The 21554-nt window shown below is 36.2% G+C and overlaps 1 non-coding gene across 1 annotated transcript; it reads left to right on the forward strand.

Annotated features, from left to right (window-relative positions):
• The first annotated feature begins 18483 nt into the window (after positions 1–18483).
• Positions 18484–18556, forward strand: TRNAR-UCU (transfer RNA arginine (anticodon UCU)). The gene has a single exon. It is a non-coding gene; the product is annotated as a tRNA-Arg (tRNA).
• Positions 18557–21554: the final 2998 nt, after the last annotated feature.

Consider the following 21554-nt stretch of genomic DNA (forward strand, 5'->3'; position numbering starts at 1 on the left):
AAGCAAAGAACATATGAAACAATTATTTGCACCATTCTTTCACTGTTTTAATTTGCTCTTAAAATGAACAAGATGATCCCCAGAGTCACTGGCACTTTGTCTTTATAAATTTAGTGCATGCTCTAGGATTTTTCATGGCTCTGTAAGCAACAGAAAAGACTAAAGGAACCATTTCAAAGAGCATTCTGTTTTCTCACAAGCTATATAATTATTCAGGTTTGCTGTAACTTTAAATGTACAAAGAAGTCTGCAGTTTATTTTAGTTAGTTTAGTGGTTGGCTCTTTTTAAAACCTAAGGTATGTGTTGGTTAATTATTCATTTCTAATTTTTGTGTTATAGTTTCCTATCTAAATGAAGTGACTGACACTAAAATGCTTGCGTTAAACTGATGAGAGGAGCACAATATGTTTCCAGTTTTTACCTGTCTTAATCTTTTTTCTGCCAACTGACAGCTTACAAATAAGTTACTGAAAGATTTTTACCTTAGACTCTAATAGCAAGGTGCCCTCAAAATTTAATAATTGAGCAATATCAAACTTGTGTGTAAGAGAATATATTTAAGGAAAACATTATTTTTAAAATAAACATCATTTTTCTTAAGTGAAAAAGTTGCACTGAAAAAACAACACTAAACAGAAAAGCAAACCTTTAAAACACCAATATATTAGACTGATTTTATTGCTATTAAGCACATTTTTCAACTGAGTTGCCTATTGAGAGAATTAATATTTAGGTGTCATAAAATAAAGAGTTTATAGGTATAAAAAGGAATTGCAAACATATATTTAATTTTTTAATTCACATTATAAAAATCACGTATGTGCATAATTTTTTGCTTCTGAATTATTTAAAGGATGATATTCTAATTGTTTGGGGGATAGTTTTGCTAATTAATTACAGACACAAGGGTCTACATATAAGATGGATGATTTTATTTTTATATGTCATTATAATTTCATAAGCAACTTTGTTATGACTTAAGCTGAAAAAGAATTTTCAAAAGAACTTACTTAAACACAAATTTATTTTATTATCTTTTATTTCATGCAAACATATTAAATGCTAGATTCTAAGTCTGTATTTTCTTCAATATTTGGATACTGGAAACTATAAAGCATTTTTAAAAAATCTTCAGTCCATTTTCAAATTTGAAAACATCACAACATCCTATTTATATAAGCAAGAAAGGAAAATAATACAATTTTAACTACTCACAACTGATTTCTGAAAACCTATTAAATAATATGATTGTCTATTTTTGAAACAGGTTTATGTACTTTCCTAGAGAGCTTTCTATTTCCTCCTGACTATTATTTCTGTCAGTTTGTTTGCTGAATGGTACAATATTGAGTTTCCAGATTTTGATTTCCCATAATAAATCAATGGTTTAAAATACTGTAAACTCATATGAGAGATTACCATGTAATTTTGTAATGTATTACAATCACATCATTTGTCCCCAAACCCACAGTGATTATTGTTAAAATGCTCCCTTTCTCAACCAGTAAAATCTTTTTCATCATTTGCTATCCAAATGTAGAGGGCGCTGTTGTTCATGTATTTTGAAAGTGTTTCATAAAGCACAATACATTCAGCTAATAGTTTGGTATTTGTTTTTCAATGACTGCCTGTAAATTACAGTGGAAGTATTAACATGCAAAGCCTGAATTTAAATTTAAAGTAAATGTTTATATACTAAGTCATTAAAGTTGTTGTATTTGCCATCAAGGATATGTGTATTTTTAATCAACCCTGAGTTCTAACAAAACTTTAATCCATTTTAAACATCCTGATTACTAGATTCTATACAAATATTTCAATTTTTCATGGCATAGTTATATAAATGAATGATCTTGTGCTTAGGAGATACATGCTGAAAATTCTAGAGGTGTCATTTTCAAATAGTTCAAAGAAAAAAGAAGTAAATGTGGAAAACATGCAAGTGTTTGTTAAATTATGCTTCCAACACTTTCTATATTTGAAATTCTTCAAAGTAAAATCTTGGGGGAAATATTCTGACTACTTAGCTCATTTTTAATTTCTATGACTATTTCTGTTAATTTTTTTTCTAAGTAAGCATACATTTTAAAAGTATTTCACTGAACATGCTAGCTTTTTTGGCTAAGTTTTAAAGCAGTCCTAAAACATAAAAGCTTATTTTGATTATATGACAAATAGAATATTTCTTTCATTTATGCATTGAGATAGAGCAGAGAAAAATAATTTTAAAATAAAAATTTATATTCACTCCTATTTTTACAAATGTTTTTAAATGAGTATATAAAATAGTGATTTCTCTGTGTTTTAAACATTTTCTCCAATATGAAATCATTTGACTTTACTTCTTTTGTTCTATGACATATGGTTGTTGTAAGGAATTTTAAAATAGATTTTAAAATGTAAGTAAATCATAGTCAATCTTGTTCTAAACACAAAATTTAGGTAAGCCATTGTTATAACTTAAAAATTCAGTTTTGAAGTTCTAAAAATTTGAATGCAACTTTATATAGAAAGCATTGAATAAATGCTGCACATAACAAATCAGCACTTTACCAAAAATGACAAATACTATATAAGCATTAAAATTCCAGATTTAAAATGCATTAACTTAGAAAACTGAAGCCAGACACTAAAAACAGATTATATTATTCTAATGTAGTTTTTATTCTTAATTCTTTACATTTAATATAATGTACTTAGAATTAACCATTTCAAGTTTTCTTTCCATTGTTGTATATTAGCTACATCTAAATGTATTTTTAAAATATTTTTATACGGTGATATATGCTGAATAAAGTTAAGAAAAAGATATTCTCTCCAGTTAAGATTATATTTTAAATCATCCAGATTTTGAATATTTCTTTTTTGTTTATATTATCAGGCACTATTAAAGCAGCAATAATACCTCTCTTTTTCTTTGAAATTTAACTTGCAGAAAAAGAGGGAGAGAACATGAGTGACTAGGATATGTAAATATATATTCCATGCATATCCATAAAATGAAATCACTAGAAAAACATAAATATAGCTTAAAGAAAAGTTCTGAATGTAACTCAGGCATAACTTTTCACCACTTCAAGTTATTTTAAAATCAAAATAAGCATGGTGAAAGCAATAGAAGAAAAAGCAGTTCACTAAAATGGCTCGTAATTTGCTCTTTGAATAGGGTATCTGAAAGTTTGTCTGGTTAAACTGTATCTAATCTAGCACAAGTAGTCATTGTCTGATTTTTATGGTATCCATGAACATTCAAGAAGTTTTCCACCTTAAAAAACAAGGAGGTTGGGGTAGGGGACAGTAGAGGGGGAGAGCTGATCCATAACTAAGTAACAGTTGCCTTTTATGATTGGCAAGTTCTTTGGGACCAAGATGCCCCCCAGCCTGAATGATGAGGACGCTGAGATGCAGTTCGGCCCTGTCTTTATGTCAAATCACTGCCATCAAAACAATGGCTCATATTACATGAAAATCTTGTGCAAATGAGCCATAATGGGAGTGAATGACAATCTTGTAAGACCATGCAGCAGGGTCCTCCTTTGATCTGAAATACTGTTAATCTTTCAAACATAGCACACTAAGTATACTTGGCAAATCCTATATGAGAAAGTCCCGATAGTTTAGAGTCAGAGAAAAACAAGCTGTAAGTGAAATAGATACCAATAAAAAGTTCCCTACTGGCCATGGATTTCCATTTTACTTGTCATTTTTATTTTTGTGGTGGTGTTGTTCTGGTAGTTGTCGTTTTGGTTTAGTCTTTTTCAGAGCATTTATATTTTACACTTCCTTACTGTAAAATTTCAGTTACAATTGTTTTACATATATTGGGTTGAATTTTAAACAGCTGATGTTGAAAATTATTCTGGGAAAAAAAAAAAAACTTACAAGGGATATAATTTGAGAATGTGTGAAATTCCTTATTTACATGGGCTTTTGTCATTAATCATCGTGGACTCAGACTGGTGGTTTACATGCTGTTATGCCAAAACATGAGAGAGGAGAGAACTTTGAAGCATGGTGTTTAGATTCTAGAGTAAGAAAAGGGTGATTTAGGTGTTTCTATTTCTAAGGTGTTTTAAGCAACCATGGAAATATACCTCATGTGGAGTTATAGATCACCCTTTAGATAACAAAAGGCATTTTCTTTCACTCTCTAGTATCAAAATCAAATTGTTTGGTTGAGTAGCCAAATATGTAAGGCACATGGAGACTAACGCAAGCTGAGTCAATCACGGTAATTCAGTGCTGGTAGGAAATATGCCTCTTCAGTTGTGCTCTGCTTTTGAAGTGTTGCCTAAAAATCAGCCTTGGGCTTCAAAGAGAGAAGGATTATAGCCTTTATCCAGCAATTAATATGGCTGGAACTCAGAATGTCAGCGTCTAACCACGATCTTGGCCAAATAGGAGCATAGCAGGAATTCATTCTCCTTTAAGACTTGGAATAAATCATAAAAATGAATAAATAAGCAGTGAAATATCATGAATGTGTGACAGCAAAGAAAGGGGGAAAAAATAAGCCCTGCTTGTTTTCTTGACATGCAGACAAGCCCTCCCCTCAAAAATGATGTCCCCAGTCCTTTCAGTCTTCTCCACCTAGAGCATTTTAATCTCCCACCAACTGTTTAACAGAGAGAAGTGCTATTAGAGAGAAAGCCATTCCTTTTGCTTCTAACACAGATCAGATGACAACCTCTCCAAGGTCCTCCTCTGTCAGAGTTCAAGGGTTCAAAGATGGTCAGAATATCAAACACCAGAAAAGCAGCAGGATTTTGCAGGAAGAGTTTAAGGACATTAGGTTAGGCAGAGCGGTCAGAAGAGACACCCGTGTTAGGTTTCATTTTCATACTCAATCTCATTTTAAGTGCCTTCTGCCAATAGCTTAGGGTAGACGAGTGATCCCTTTCTGCTACTGGGTTACTGTAGAAGGCAAGTCCTTAAAATACCACAAATTTCTACTTAATATTCTGGTATGTTGGAGGTCAAATATTAAATGACAAAATGTTCTCACCTTCATAACAATAGCTTATTTGGAATTACTCTTTCAACATGATGTGTGTAATTTGGTCTAAAGGCAAAAAGGTGTCATGTTATTTCTTCTAGGAGTTGTGAACAAAAATGAAGGAAATCTCTCAATGAGTTTAGGGAAGATTCTCTCTTAAACAAGGTAGACCTTCCAGAACAACCAAGCAATCTATCCTTTAAAATCATACAGAATTGTTGCTGCTTGTTTATTGACACATTTTTTTTTACTGACTCTGAGAAAAACCCATATGTATTTACAGAAGAGTGTGGCTTCTCATGACAGGCTAAACCATGTGTTTGATTAATAAGCAAAGTCTATTGCTCAGTACAGAGGTTTTTGTGTGAAGACACTTGAAGAATGAACTCCAGAAAATATAATATTAACAGAAAAGTTTAGTATGTAATACAGCCTCTTTGATATCACATACATTTTACCCTCAGATTCCACACATACAGAATTGAGATCACAAAGGCATTTGACTTTATTTTTCTTGCATTTAAGATATGTCCTGTATTACAGAGCTTTGCATTTGATGCTCTTATGAATGGGCTGATGATGACTTTAGTTCCAAGAAAGTTGGAAAGAAGAGGAAAAGTTGGTTGATGGACTAAATCTCTAAGAGAAGGCAAAGGGATATATTTGGCCTCCTTGTGTTAAAAATGGGGGCAAAATATGTGTTCATAAACTTAAGCAGGATTTTTCCCCCTCTTCTATTTTTGTCATCTTGCTTTTGAAAGAGTAACATTCCCATTCCTAGTTTAAGTATCAGAGAGCCCACCATGGCTATTTTTCCACAGAACAACAGGGTCATGAGTGTAAGCAAACATGAGTCAGAGAAGGATGGGGTCAACAAAATTTGTCACCCAGGAAAAAGGAAACAGGAAGCTGGGCGCAAACCTGCTTTTAAGAGTTTATCAGGATGATTATTTTTTTTAGATCAGCAAAGTTCTCTGATAACACCCATTATCCAGAAACTTGGGGTTTGGACAATGTCTACTGATACAAAGCATACCATGGAATGTCCCTATTATGATTAGTTGTCAGTAGAGCTCAATTGTTCTGTCCAAACTATTTAAAACTAGTTTCTAAAGAACTATAACCAATTTATGGTTTAATGTTAACTAGATCCACTCACAATCCCTATCCTACCTTACCCTTATCAGTGCCCCTCAAGAACCACACAGCTATAAATAAATATATGCCTGCATGCATGCATGCTAGGTTGCTTTTAGTTCAGTTCAGTTCAGTTCAGTTCATTTCAGTCACTCAGTCGTGTCTGACTCTTTGCGACCCCATGAATCGCAGCACACCAGGCCTCCCTGTCCATCACCAACTCCCGGAGTTCACTCAGACTCACGTCCATCGAGTCGGTGATGCCATCCAGCCATCTCATCCTCTGTTGTCCCCTTCTCCCCCTGTCCCCAATCCTTCCCAGCATCAGAGTCTTCTCCAATGAGTCCAACTCTTCACATGACGTGGCCAAAGTATTGGAGTTTCAGCTTTAGCATCAGTCCTTCCGATGAACACCCAGGACTGATCACCTTTAGGATGGACTGGTTGGACCTCCTTGCAGTCCAAGGGACTTTCAAGAGTCTTCTCCAACACCACAGTTCAAAAGCATCAATTCTTTGGTGCTCAGCTTTCTTTACAGTCCTACTCTCACATCCATATATGACCACTAGGTTGCTTTAGTCACCTTCAGTTCCTTACAACCCCATGGAGTGTATCCTGCCAGGCTCCTCTGTCCGTAGGATTCTTTAGGCGAAAACTTTGGAATGGGTTGCCATGTCCTCCTCCTGGTGATTTCCGGACCCAAGGATCCAACCCCATCTCTTACATCTCCTAATTGACAGGTGGTTTCTTTACCACTAGTGCCACCTGGGAAGTCCGTAAATAAATATATACATAAGATTTAATATAAATATGACAGATGTGTAACAAGTCTATGTTTATTAAATAAAATCTATTTAACTGCATTACTACATTAAAATATTTTGTTGTGTAAAACTTTTTGTTATTGGTGTGCATACAAAATTAGTATTTTCCATAATAATAATATGCTGTGAAAAATATAAAAGTTTTAAAAAACAGGAAGAGAAAAAAATGTGATTACTGTGTCCTATAAAGCTGAAAAGGAAAAGCCAGAGGAATCAGAGATCAAATTGCCAACATTCACTGCAACTGCCAACATTCACTGAAACATTCATTGAGAAAGCTAGGGAAATCCAGAAAAACATCTACCTCTGTTTCATCAACTACACCAAAGCCTTTGACTATGTGGATCATAATAAACTTTGAAAAGCTCTTAAAGAGATGGGAATACCAGACCATCTTACCTGTCTCCTGAGAAACTTGTATGTGAGTCAAAAGCAACAGTTAGAACCCTGTATGGAACAACTGATTGGTTCAAGATTGAGAAAGGAGAAAGACCGGGTTGTTTGCTGTCACCCTGTTTGTTTAATCTCTACGCTGAGCACATCATGAGAAATGCCAGGCAAGTTACAAGCTGGAATCCATATAAGCAAGAGAAACATCAACAAACTAGGATATGTGGATGATACCACTCTAATAGCAGAAAACAAAAAGGAACTAAAGAGCCTCTTGATGAGGGTGAAAGCGGAGAATGAAAGAGCCAGCTTAAAAATAATATTAAAAAAACTAAGATCGTGGCATCCGGCCCCATTACTTCATGGCAAATAGAGGGGGAAAAGATGAAAGTAGTGACAGATTTCCTCTTCTTGGGCTCTAAAATCACTGTGGATGGTGACTGCAGCCATGAAATAAGAGGACACTGCTTCTTGGCAGGAGAGCTATGACAAATCTAGACAGTGACATTACCCTGCCAACAAAGGTCTGAATAGTCAAGTCTATGATCTTCCCAGTGTTCACATACAGTTGTGACAGCTGGACCATACAGAAGGCAGAACACCAAAGAATTGATGCCTTCAAACTGTGGTGCTAGAGAAGACTTCTGAAAGTCCCCTGAACAAGGAGATTAAACCAGGAAATCAACCCTGAATACTTGTTGGAAGGACTGATGCTGAAGCTGAAACTCCAATATTTTGGTCATCTGATGCAAACAGCTGACTCATTGGAAAAGTCCCTGATACTGGGAATGATTGAGAGCGAAAGGAGAAGAGGGCATCAGAGGATAAGATGGCTGGCTGGCATCACCGATGCAATGGACATGAATTTGGACAAACTTTGGGAGATGATGAGGAAGAGACAAAGCGTGCCACAGTCCACGGGGTTGCAAAGAGTCGGACATGACTGGGCTACTGAGCAACAACAATAAAGCTGAAATTTCTACAGGGTCTTTAACACTCTCCTCTTTATTTTTATTTGGTAAACTCATTTCTAAGTCTTCTTGTCTAGTATTTTAAATTTTTATTCATTTAATCTTTTACATGGGTTCAAACTGCTAAATAAGGAGTGAAAAATCTTCTTATCACTCTTTCCATTTTTCTCTTATCTAGACAGATAATTTTTAGGTTTTTTTCACAGTCTTTATGTATATATAAAAAATATAATCAACCATTTTAGCCCCTCTGAAACATGCATCTCTTCCTTCTTTCCTTCGTCTCTTGCTTCATTGTTATGGCAACGCCCTCTTTTTCCCATTCATCTACTAACTTACTCCATGTGCCTCCATCTTTTCCTTTTTCCTCCTCTAACAATAGAAAATATATTTTTTTCTTCCTAGTCCAACTGTTCTACACCTGTTCTACACAGGTTAGGCACTATTTTTTGCACTCACTCAAAACTTCACTCCTCAGTTCCCCACTTTCTTTTCTTGCACCTCCACTGTCTACTTCTCAAGATCCTCAAGCTATTTACATTTAAAGAATTAAAATTAAAAATTTATTTCCTCAGTTCCACCAGTTACATTGCATGTCCACAGTAGTCACAAGTGGCTAGTGACTACTGAACTGTTTAAATGCAAAACATATCAGTTATATCATTAACAAATATTTTGTCCCTTTCACTAGGTTGCCTTTTCATTTTGTTGCTGGTTTCTTTTGCTGTACTACAGCTTCTAAGCCTAATTATGTCCTATTTGTTTATTTTTGCTTTTATTTCTTTTGGATTTGGAGAAGATTCTCCTCCAAAATTTACTACAATTTAAGTCAAGGAGTGTTCTGCTTATGTTTTCCTCTAGGAATTTTCTATAGTTCACTTCTGGTTTGTTTTTGACCTTTGTATTAAAGTAATTAAGTCTTTCCTCAAATGTCTGGAGAGTCTAAGCTCTTCATTCATATTTAATAATGAGTCCCCAAGAAATTGATCACAGGAAATGTCCCAGAACACAATTGCTAGAAAGACATTACAGGTCCACTGAGCCAAATGGTGATTTATCCCTGTCTTTCTCTGAGACTCTACCTCTGCTTTCCCACAGCGACATCAGTATCTTCTCAAAATGACAGTATCAGCCTTGGATTCGTAGGGTCACCTAATTTGGTTCCCCACAGCTAAATGGCTCAATCTCCATATCTCAGTCCCATTACTTGGAAGAATGAATCTGATTGGCCTGGTCAAGTCAGCTTTTGTGGTCAGTGGTCATGAGAGACTTAGTTGGGCCATGAAAACTGCCTCTTCTCAGACTACTAGAGCTGGAAAGGTTCTTTTAGAAAGAAGCATGGAAATCTGGAGAAAATTATTAACCTCACTTACACAGCAATTGAAAAATTCCAGATAGTTTTGAGAGTACACTAGCCAACAAATGAGTTGAACCAGTCTACAATGGCAGGTATGGGTTCAAAGACGGGCATGAACCATGACTCAAACTTCATTGAAGTTGTTTTAATGAGAGTTTATTATTGATTTGGCAAAACAAGAAATGCAAAGGACAATCATCAGGTTAAAGATATAACTCAGTAGATGCAGTTCCCTTTGCCTTCCTAGATCCTCAAAGTTTTGTCAAAATTTCGAAGGATTTGGTAGCACTCACAGAGTGAGGAACCAGATAGCTTAGCAAATTCTATAACCTCAGTCTCAGGCTCACTTTTATTTATTTATTTTTTTGAGTGGCTGGAAGAGAAGCATATCCACACTTCCCTTGACCATGCAGGAAAAAAATAATGTGCTTACCTTATATTCTGCATGATATATTATGTATTATCATTAGGCCTACTGGACCCACAATATGTAATATAAATGAGTGAAGAAACTGTAGAGCAAGGTCTATAAAAGGGCAAGAACACTGAATAATGATGACTTGACACCCAGCCTCTGCATAGGTAACACCCACACCCAGCCTAGAAAACTAGGATAGGAGAGATTGTAATATGTGACGAAACTGGTATTTAGTACTAGGTGACTATATTCTTGCAAAAAAAAGATGTTTTTCTTTATTTTCTGTTTTATAGAAAAATTCAGAAATCAGATTTCTAAGTCATATTTCTGGACTTTGAAATGTTGGCAATTAATCAAGAATTTTTAACACTCCCTGCTGGTCAAATGAAACATACCTACTGATAGAAACAGGCCTGCATACAGCTACTCTGTGAATCTATCTGCACATAGCTTAACATACATACACAGATACCTTATGCAAATCTAATTATTCCTCCAGGCAGAATCCAATACAATCAAGAAAGAGGAATCTATCCTCATACACCAATTTGCCACAAAATCACAAGATGTTAGAATAGGAAAAAATATTGGAATTCAGTGACCACAACCTCATTATTTTATAGATAACATGGCTGATGTCTAAAGAGATTTAACAACTTGTTCAAAGCTTTAAAGATAGTAAAATATAAGTATGTCAATATTTTTGGATTTTCTTTGAAGGGTGGTAAGATTCCTTGAGTTCTAAGATATAATTCATGGCAAGGCATCACAGCTCCACAGGCTTTCTAGCTCAATCTTATTTTAGTCTGAACCATAATTCATCAAAAAGCTTTATTTAAATTCCTTTCACAAAACGAACCAAAATTTCTTAATATGCCATCTAGAAGGTTTGATGTAACTAAAACACATAACAGTGGTGTGATTACGCTGCAATAAATAATATCAATGTTAGTCTTTACACACTATTGGCAAGGCACGGCTCTTTAACTCCCCTCTACTTCACTTTATACATGGAACTGGTAAAATGCTATATTTATTTCAGGGTGCATTTGCCCAGGTAATTTGCAAACTCCAACTCTGGTTCTTATGCCCAGATTTTTTTTAGCTATTTTGACTTCACACATTGAAATTTATAGTGCATTTCACAGTGCTCCCTGCTGTGGGCCTCATCGGGTCCTGGCTGCCAGGCCACTAGGAAACAAGAAATGAATGCTGGAACACCCCGTGGCTGTTCTTAACTAAAGAACTGCAAACATGACCAAAGTTCCGTGCAAATCCTCCTAGACTGTCAGAAGAAAAATGGGAACAAGCTGCAGCCATTCAATGAAGCAATATTTTCCTTATTACTTGCAACGTCTTTTATTTAGCCTCAACAGTATCATATTTGAAATGATTTCATGACTGGGGGCAATACCCGGTAGCCATCTGTTCTCTCCTATTAGCTGTCAGATGAGTAGAATGTTTTTAGTCAATGTTTTCAAATTACTTTAAAATACCAACAAATTCAATATTTGTTCATGACATTAATGAGGAATATTTTCATGTTTTCACCCCAAACAAAAAGTTCAGTTTTCCAACAATCTAATATTATCTCCATAGTCACTGGTGCAAATGGGTGAATTCTGACTTAAAAAAAAAAAAAAAAAAGGAAAGCAAAGGAAAAAAAGAAAAAAATGAAAGCAGCAAAAATGTAGAGATAGGTGGGATTTCCAGAGCTTCCTTTGCACTTGCAATTTTCAAGAGTAAATCTTTAATTTAGAGATTTCTGCCTACCCACCACTGCAAGCCCCTTCAGGGCGATGATCTATCAAGTTCTGACTGTCTCAAACTGTTTGTGCCCAATTCCTCATCGATCACACTCACACTTGCTGCACTTTCAACCAGAGAGCCAAGAAACAATAATTTTCAATTAAGAAACCAGAAGAAGACTTGGGGATTTGATTTATGGTGCATGACTAATTATCAAATAGCTGGCCTAATGAAAATTAAGCTGCTGGTTACTACAAAGATTTGACTTTATTTTCTTGAAGAGATACTGATATGATCCAGAATGTAATTTATTGAAGGAGTACGATGCATTTGAACAGTCATAGACATGTAAATGAGATAATTATCATTTTTAAGTGACAGGAATAATTATTTACATTATGATGAATTTTATATTCAAAGTACATGTACATATGAAATAAAAGATAATCTTTGCTTATAATAATGATTTTCACTCCCTTCTTATGCTACTGGAAGATCTAAAAATATCGCACATAATATAAGGATTGGAGGCTCTCTTTCCAAAAAGGAAAGCTAACATCAATAACTTTGTAATGTTTTTGAACATTTCTTGACGTAAATTATTCAGAATGAGTAAATGAATTAAAATTGAAAACCATATAAAATATTATCAATTAATGTGTCAGATCATATGTACAGTTTATGTTATAGTTTTTTCTTGTATTGTTAAATACAGGTTTACAGATACAAATGCCAAAATCATAAATATGCTACCATGCAGTTTACCTTTGTTCCATAAAAAAATAACAATTTAATGCTATGTCATAAATATGTGATGTTCTTTGCCACACTACCTTAGCCTTTTTTCCATGTTATTTTTAACTTTACTTCACCTCAAACATTTTCTTGTGCAACCAAATTGAACCATTCCTTGTTTTCAAACATCGCATTGACTTCCCATCAATCTTCCTTCATTCCCGTGAGTCTACAAACTTCCCCCAAACCCACATCTCCAAATTTCACCATCTTTCAAGCCCAGTCTCAGATGTCACATTCTTCATACAATGAGCAAAAGTTTTCTCTCTATCCCTTCCCTGTATCCTGCAAAAATGTCTCCATTTTCTGATAGTTCACATATAGGTGTGGTCATAGCCAGACCAGTAGTTCTCAATTTTGGCTGCTTGATGAGGACCTGTAATATACTTTTTTTGACTTCTGCGTTGAATAATGGGTGTTTTCAGTTCATTAAAATTTATCAAACTACATACTTATATGTACTTTTCTAAATGCATATATTATACCTCAGTAAGAAGCAGGTTAAAAAAATGTCAATGCTGTGACTCCAATCAAAGCCAATTGAATGGGAAGTAGCTTTGGGCATTGGTATTTTTTGAAAGTTCCCTAGCTGATTCTAATATTTGGCAAGCTATTCAGAACCACAAATCTAGTTGGTGTCTTCAGAAGTTTTTGTTCTCTTCCAGAGGGAAAAAGAACACTGAGATAACCAAATGTGAACGGACAACACAAACTATGGCAGTCCTAACTATAGACATTCTTCCAAAGAATTTTCCGTTTGATTCTTTTCTAAGTAATGTGCTTGTGATTTACAATCATTACATGTTGCAAAATTGATAAGCTCTTTCTGAGAATGCTCATTTCTAAAATGTAATCATTTCAATGGGTTTGATATTACTGTAGTGTTTGTGGTGCTATATTTATTATAGTCATAAATATAACAGCTGCCCCTTCTGATTTTGTGCCTCCTGAGGCCAGGAGCTGGTTCCCTTTTTTCAACAAATCAGTCCAGTTCAGTTCAGTGGCTCAGTTGTGTCCGACTCTTTGAGACCCAATGAATCACAGCACATCAGGCCTCCCTGTCCATCACCAACTCCCGGAGTTTACCCAAACTCATGTTTGGGGATGCCACTCAGTGATGCCATCTAACCATCTCATCCTCTGTCGTCCCCTTCTCCTCACACCCTCTTTCCCAGCCCTGAATCTTTCCCAGCATCAGGGTCTTTTCCAATGAGTCAGTTCTTCACATCAGGTGGCCAAAAGTATCAGAGTTTCAGATTCAACATCAGTCCTTCCAATGAACACTCAGGACTGATTTTCTTTAGGACAGACTGGTTGGATATCCTTGCAGTCCAAGGGACTCTCAAGAGTCTTCTCCAACACCACAGTTTTTCAGCACTCAGCTTTCTTCATAGTCCAACTCTCACATCCATACATGACTACTGGGAAAACTATAGCCTTGACTAGACAGACCTTTGTTGGCAAAGTAATGTCCTGCTTTTTAATATGCTGTCTAGGTTAGTCATAACTTTGCTTCCAAGGAGTAAGCATCTTTTAATTTCATGGCTGTAGTCACCATCTGCAGTGATTTTGGAGCCCAGAGAAATTAAGTCTGCCACTGTTTCCACTGTTTCCCCATCTATTTGTCATGAAGTGACAAATATTCATCACAGTATTACTTTGACATTACTTGGTCAACTATTAAAAGGAAAAGTGAGAAGAAGAAAGAAAGTTAAAGTAGGGTAAAAAAGAGACTAATTTAATGTCTACCCTTAGCTATTTCATTTAAGATGGCAAAAAATATTAGAAACAAGCTTATTGCTTCAATCGTAATATAACAGGATCAGAAAATCTTTGTTGAAATAGTTGGTCTTTAGTGAAACTTATTTTCAACTGTCTTAAATTTATTCATACAGACACTATTTAATATTTTATTTCTTTTTTTTATTGTCACAGAAGTAATATAAAACATTATTTTAACCACATTTAACTGAAGAGTTCAGTGGCATTAAGTACATTCACATTGTTGTGCAACTCTCATCAGCATCCACCTCCCAATTTTTCACCTTCCTAAACTGAAACTCTATCCCTATTAAACCTAAGTTCCAATTCCCCCGTCCCACTCCTCACCCCCAACACCGGCCCTTGACATGTACCAATATGGTTTCTGACTCTATGAATTTAATTGTCCTAAGTACCTCATATAAGTAGAATCAAACAGTATTTTCTACTTCATACATAGTATGTACATATGTTAATCCGAATCTTCCAATCCTTCCCACCTTCCCCTTTCACTGGAATAAAGCATCTCAATGACAACCCTCCAATACATTTGCATTCTACCCTATGTCCACAACTGACTTTCTAAAGTACAGATTTAATCGAGCTTCTACCCTATTTGGGCTTCCCCTGTGGCTCAGCTGGTAAAGAATCTGCCTGCAAGGCGGGAGACCTGGGTTTGATCCCTGGGTTGGGAAGATCCCCTGGAGAAGGGAACAGCTACCCACACCAGTATTCTGACCTAAAGAATTCCATGGACTGTATAGACCATGGGGTCGCAAACAGACATGACTGAGCAACTTTCACTCATATACTATTTTATGATCTTTAACACATATCTATCTCCTTACCACCTAAATTTAGGTTTGGGGGCCAGTAGATGGCTGGGAGTTTCTCTGAAAGGTCAAATTTCAAGTCCCACTCCAGAACCACTGAATCAAAATCTGCTTTTAAAACAAAAAATGTCCAAAGTGAACTGTGTGCACACTGAAGTTTGACAAGCTCTAATCTGAAGATAGTAAAGACAAGCTCATTATTATTTATCTCTCATCTTGCTCTTCTAGGTTTATTTCCAGCTAATTCTTCACTCCCAAGTTGTGTCCCTAGCCATGCCAGCTGACTTAGAACAAGCCAGCGATTTCCTGTATTTCCATATGTTGTTTTCTCTTTCTTGGCTGGGCTGCCACATATTCACCTGGTGATTCACCAGGTAAATTTCTCAACACAGCTTATTCTCTTTGTCTTTGAAGCAAGATCTCCCCAACTCCGCAGGTAGAATTAGAATCTTTTTCTTCTTGCTTACAAGGCTCTAATTTAAGAGTTATCAAATTGTACTGTAAATAGTGTTCACTTTTCTGCCTTTATTTAGGCTGTGCACTCCTTGAGAGCAGGAGATGCATCTTAATAAATCCTATGGTCCTTTCTAGCAATATTTTAGACATAAAGAAATTAAATCAACAAATTCTTTATGAGTGCTGGACAAAAGGCCTAGATGAGGCCATACTTAAAGACAATTTTTTCCTTTAACAAGGGTGTACTTGAAAGCTACACATTTTAAAGCACTATATTGTGGTTATTTTTTGATTCCTCTATTTGTAGTGGAATAAGACATACTGAATTACAGATTTAGGAGTGACCTGAGACATAACCTAATCACCTACTCATTCTGATTCAAAGATGATCCAAGGTGATTAACCTATAACCAGACAAAAGACTGTATATTTACAGATCTTTTTACCTCCTCTTTATCTTCTGGTATATGTTTTGTACACAAATTGATGCTCAATGATTTTTAAATAAAAGGATAAACACATGATATTTTGAACACGAACCTGATTTTCAATAAATGATTTCTAAATAAGAGGATAAACTAATTTGCATTTTTAGTATTACTTTCAAAGTCAACCCTGATTGACTTATATAAAGTAAGATACAAAAAAGAGTTTAGCACAGTGTTAGCACAGAGTCAGTAATCAATAATAAATATATGCTCTTTCTACCAGACTCTCTTCTTTTTAACTTAAATCTCTCATGCTGTAATTGAATTCCTTTCAAAGCTTAGGGAAATAAAAAATTACAAATCTAAAATTAATCACTAAATTTCATTTTAGTTCAAAGGTAACAGAATATCAACAAATAAAATCTTTACTAATTTTTAAATTTCCTTTGCCAAACTACTGATGAAGTACCAATGCAGTTTCCTGTTGTAGTTATTTTTGTTCTGTTGTTAAGAACATAGAAAGAGAATTTTATAATACAAGATTTTATATATATATATAGTGGAATACTATTCAGCAATAAAAAAGAATGAGTCACTTATATATGCAACAACATATAATTAACATATAACATATAATATAATCTCAGAATAATAATGCTTAGTGAAACAAGCCAGAAACAAAGAGGCTATATACTGTATGATTCCATTTATTAATATATGGTATCATTCTGGCAAAGGAAAAAGTAAAGGGACAGAAATCAGGTGAGGTGCCTGAGGTCATGCAAGGGGACTGAGTACAGAGGAGCATGAGAGAACTTCTTTAGATGATGGCTATGTTCTGTAACTCAAATGTGACAGTGGTGGTTACAAAAAATATAGCTATAGATATAGAGATACATCTATATGTATATGCATGTTTAAAAGCACTGAAACATCTCTTGGGTCAGCCAAGTTTGTTCAGGTTTTTCATAGCTTACAAAACACCTGAACAAATTTTTGGCCAACCCAATAAAAAAGGAGAATTTTACCAGATGGCACAGTGGTATAGAATCCACCTGCTAGTGCAGGAGACACAAGAGACATGAGTTTGATCCCTGGGTCAGGAAGGTAGAAGGGAATGGCAACCCGCTCCAGTATTCTTGCCTGGAGAATTCCATGGACAGAGGAGCCTGGTGAGCAATAGTCCATGGGTTCACAAAGACTGAGACATTATATCTTAATAAATCTGACTTAAAAGGCTAATGATTAGTTGTCATATATTTGAAGCATATATAGATGAGGCTAGCACAGCAACAAATCTCTTCTACAGATTGAGTTCTATATGAACAAGAACAGTTATTTCCATATATCAGTAACTGATTTGGCTATTGTAATAAAAAGAATTACATAAACTTCTCTATCTACATTCTGTAACCCCAGAAGAAATCCAGTATCTTTCCCATTTTCACAGAACGCCACTAAAGTTCCAGTGCTAAAAGAACAATGGAAGCTGAATGGCCTCACAAACTGAAAGAGTTCAACAAAGTACTTCCCCACAGTACCTAAGAAGAGAAGGCAGAATGCTAGGCTATACCTACCATCACCATATCAGAGCAAAAATTAAAATAATAATAATATTAACAATGAAATGGGAGGGATTAAGGAGGATCATTGCAGGGGTGGCTTCTTCACTCCTCTCACCTAAAGCCAGATAAGAAGGATTCTGACCAAACCTCTTCAAAACTCTCCAGGGGAAATCTGACCTCTCACTTCCCATCTGAACTTCTGTTTATAAGGTGGATTAGTGTGGCTGCCCTGGGGAAGGAGGACTGGAGTGAGGCAGCAGAGCAGCTTGCACTCCCACTGTGTGACACGGTAAGCCTGTGTGAGCGGCCTGCAGATCAAGTGAACCATAGAAGACAGCTGGATTTGGACCATTTTGCTGTTCCTTCTGGAGACGGCTCCTTCCAGATGAAGAAATCTCAGGAGCTTCTCAAGGTGCTCTGCCTGGAGAAAAAGCTGAAAGAGGCAGTGAGGGAACTGTTCACATCAGAGCAGTCCTTCCCGTTTAGAACCTGTGTGGGAGGGGGACCTCCTGCATGACATCCAAGTAAACCTAAGCACAAGCATCCTGCAGGCATCCAGAACCAAGAGAGGATGGCTAAGTAGAGAGCTCTTTGCTTTCTCTCCATCCTATATCCTCACCAGGAGGAGACATGGAGCCCAGAAAGGAAAACAGAGCAGAGCAGGTGATGTCTCCCTCATAGGTGTACCTCTCTCAGACCAAGAGATGTTCTGAGTAAATCTTGAAATGAATTTGAAATCTAAATTTTACTCTAGACTTTACTGGATCAAACATTGGAAAACTTAAAAGCAAGTGCAGGGACTTCCCTGATGGTCCAGTGGTTAGGACTCAGCACTTCTAATGCAGAGGGTGCAGGTTCAATCCCTAGTCAGGGAAGTAAGATTCTGCATGCTGAGCAGCCAAAAATAAATAAATAAATAAATAAATAAATAAAGTGTACAACTTGAAAAGTTTCAGACAGACATTTTAAAAAGTAACTGGAAAGCTAGGAGTTCCATCTGAGATACTGTTTAGAAAGAGAAAAGTCAAATTCTTAAAAGCATGTTTGAAGGTTACTATTAAAAAGTCATCCTATTCGCCTGAGGTTTCTCATTGAGAAAACACTGATTTAGGAGCTTCACGAAATTAGAAAGTGTCCACATTATTAAATGGGTGTCAGTGGTTTGGAATATAATTCTGGGGACAACAGTGAGCACTTTTAAGGAAGGTAATATCACAAATAATCTTGATGGCACAAAGAACAATACTGTGCAAGTTAATAAGGAGTTTGGGATTGACACGTACACACTGCTATATTTAAAATGGATAACCAACAAGGACCTACTGTATAATGCAGAGAACTCTCCTCAATGTTATATAAAAACCTAAATAGGAAAAGAATTTGAAGAAGAATACATACCAAATGTATGTATGTATAACTGAATCACTTGCTGTATACCTGAAACCAATATAACATTGGTTTTTGCTATATGGGATCTTAATTCTCCAACCAGGGATCGAACCCATGTCCCCTGCATTGAGATCATGGAGTCTTAACCACTGTACCTCCAGAGAAGTCCCTAACAAAACGTTGCTAATCAACTATAATTAAAAAAATATTAATATGGACATCAACAATTCTAAACCAAAATCTGATTCAGTAGTCTACATTTAAGTAAAAAGAAATTTTAAGAATACCTTAATCGACTTATTTTACTTTTATTTTTCTGTTTATGAATGCACAGAAATCATATATGATATTTTAAACTATGAGTAAATAGATACAAAAGAAAGAACTCTTTACCTAAGTTTAAAATAAAAAGATATAAAAATAATGAATCATGTCATCATTTAATTGACTTTTTCCCTGGTGGCTAAAGCGTCTGCCTACAATGTAGGAGGCCCAGGTTCGATTCCAGGGTTGGGAAGGTATGACCTAAATCAAATCCTTTACAATCACACAGTAGAAGTAAGAAATAGATTTAAGAGACTAGATATGATAGACAGAGTACCTGATGAAGTATGGATGGAGGCTCGTGACACTGTACAGGAGACAGGGATCAAGACCATTCCCAAGAAAAAGAAATGCAAAAAAGCAAACTGGCTGTCTGAGAAGGCCTTACAAAGAGCTGTGAAAAGAAGAGAAACGAAAAGCAAAGGAGAAAAAGGAAAGATATACCCATTTGAATGCAGAGTTCCAATGAATAGCAAGGAGAGATAAGAAAGCCATCCTCAGTGATCAATGCAAAGAAAAAGAGAACAACAGAATGGGAAAGACTAGAGATCTCTTCAAGAAAATTAGAGATACCAAGGGAAAATTTCATGCAAAGATGGGCTCGATAAAGGACAGAAATGGTATGGACCTAACAGAAGCAGATGATATTAAGAAGAGGTGGCAAGAATACATGGAAGAACTGTACAAAAAAGATCTTAATGACCCAGATAAACACAATGGTGTGACCACTCACCTAGAGCCAGATATCCTGGAATGCAAAGTCAAGTGTGTCTTAGGAAGCACCACTATGAACAAAGCTAGTGGAGGTGATGGAATTCCAGTTAAGTTATTTCAAATCCTGAAAGATGATGCTGTGAAAGTGCTGAACTTAATACGCCAGCAAATTTGGAGAACTCAGCAGTGGCCACACAGGACTGGAAAAGGTCAGTTTTCATTTCAATTCCAAAGAAAGGCAATGCTAAAGAATGCTCAAACTACTGAACAATTGCACTCATCTCACACACTAGTAAAGTAATGCTCAAAATTCTCCAAGCCAGGCTTCAGCAATACGTGAACCGTGAACTTCCAGATGTTCAAGCTGGTTTTAGAAAAGGCAGAGGAACCAGAGAGATCAAATTGCCAACATCCTCTGGATCATGGAAAAAGGAAGAGAGTTCCAAAAAAAACATATATTTCTCCTTTATTGACTATGCCAAAGCCTTTGACTATGTGGATCACAACAAACTGTGGAAAATTCTGAAAGAGATGGGAATATCAGACCAGCTGACCTGCCTCTTGAGAAACCTGTATGCAGGTCAGGAAGCAACAGATAGAACTGGACATGGAACAACAGACTGGTTAGAAATAGGAAAATGAGTACGTCAAGGCTGTATACTGTCACCCTGCTTATTTAACTTCTATGCAGAGTACATCATGAGAAACGCTGGGCTGGAAGAAGCACAAGCTGGAATCAAAATTGACAGGAGAAATATTAATAACCTCAGATATGCAGATGACACCACCCTTATGGCAAAGAGTGAAGAGGAACTAAAGAGCCTCTTGATGAAAGTGAAAGAGAGTGGAAAAGTTGGCTTAAAGCTCAACATTCAGAAAACTAAGATCATGGCATCCGGTCCCATCATTCCATGGCAAATAGATGGGAAAACAGTGTCAGACTTTATTTTTGGGGGGCTCCAAAATCACTGCAGATGGTGACTGCAGCCATGAAATTAAAAGACACTTACTCCTTGAAAGGAAAGTTATGACCAACCTGCTGCTGCTGCTGCTAAGTCGCATCAGTCGTGTCGGACTCTGTGGGACCACATAGATGGCAGCCCACTAGGCTCCTCCGTCCCTGAGACTCTCCAGGCAAGAACACTGGGTTGCCATTTCCTTCTCCAATGCATGAAAGTGAAAAGTGAAATTGAAGTCGCTCAGTCATGTCCAACTCTTAGCGACCCCATGGACTATAGCCTACCAGCCTCCTCCGTCCATGGGATTCTCCAGGCAAAAGTACTGTAGTGGGTTGCCATTGCCTTCTCCAGTGACCAACCTAGACAGCATATTAAATGGCAGAGACATTACTTTGCCAACAAAGGTCTGTATAGTCAAGGCTATAGTTTTCCCAGTAGTCATATATGGATGTGAGAGTTGGACTATAAAGAAAGCTGAGCGCTGAAG

This window comes from Capricornis sumatraensis, chromosome 1 (assembly GCF_032405125.1).
Source record: "Capricornis sumatraensis isolate serow.1 chromosome 1, serow.2, whole genome shotgun sequence".
Classification (NCBI taxonomy): Eukaryota; Metazoa; Chordata; class Mammalia; order Artiodactyla; family Bovidae; genus Capricornis; species Capricornis sumatraensis.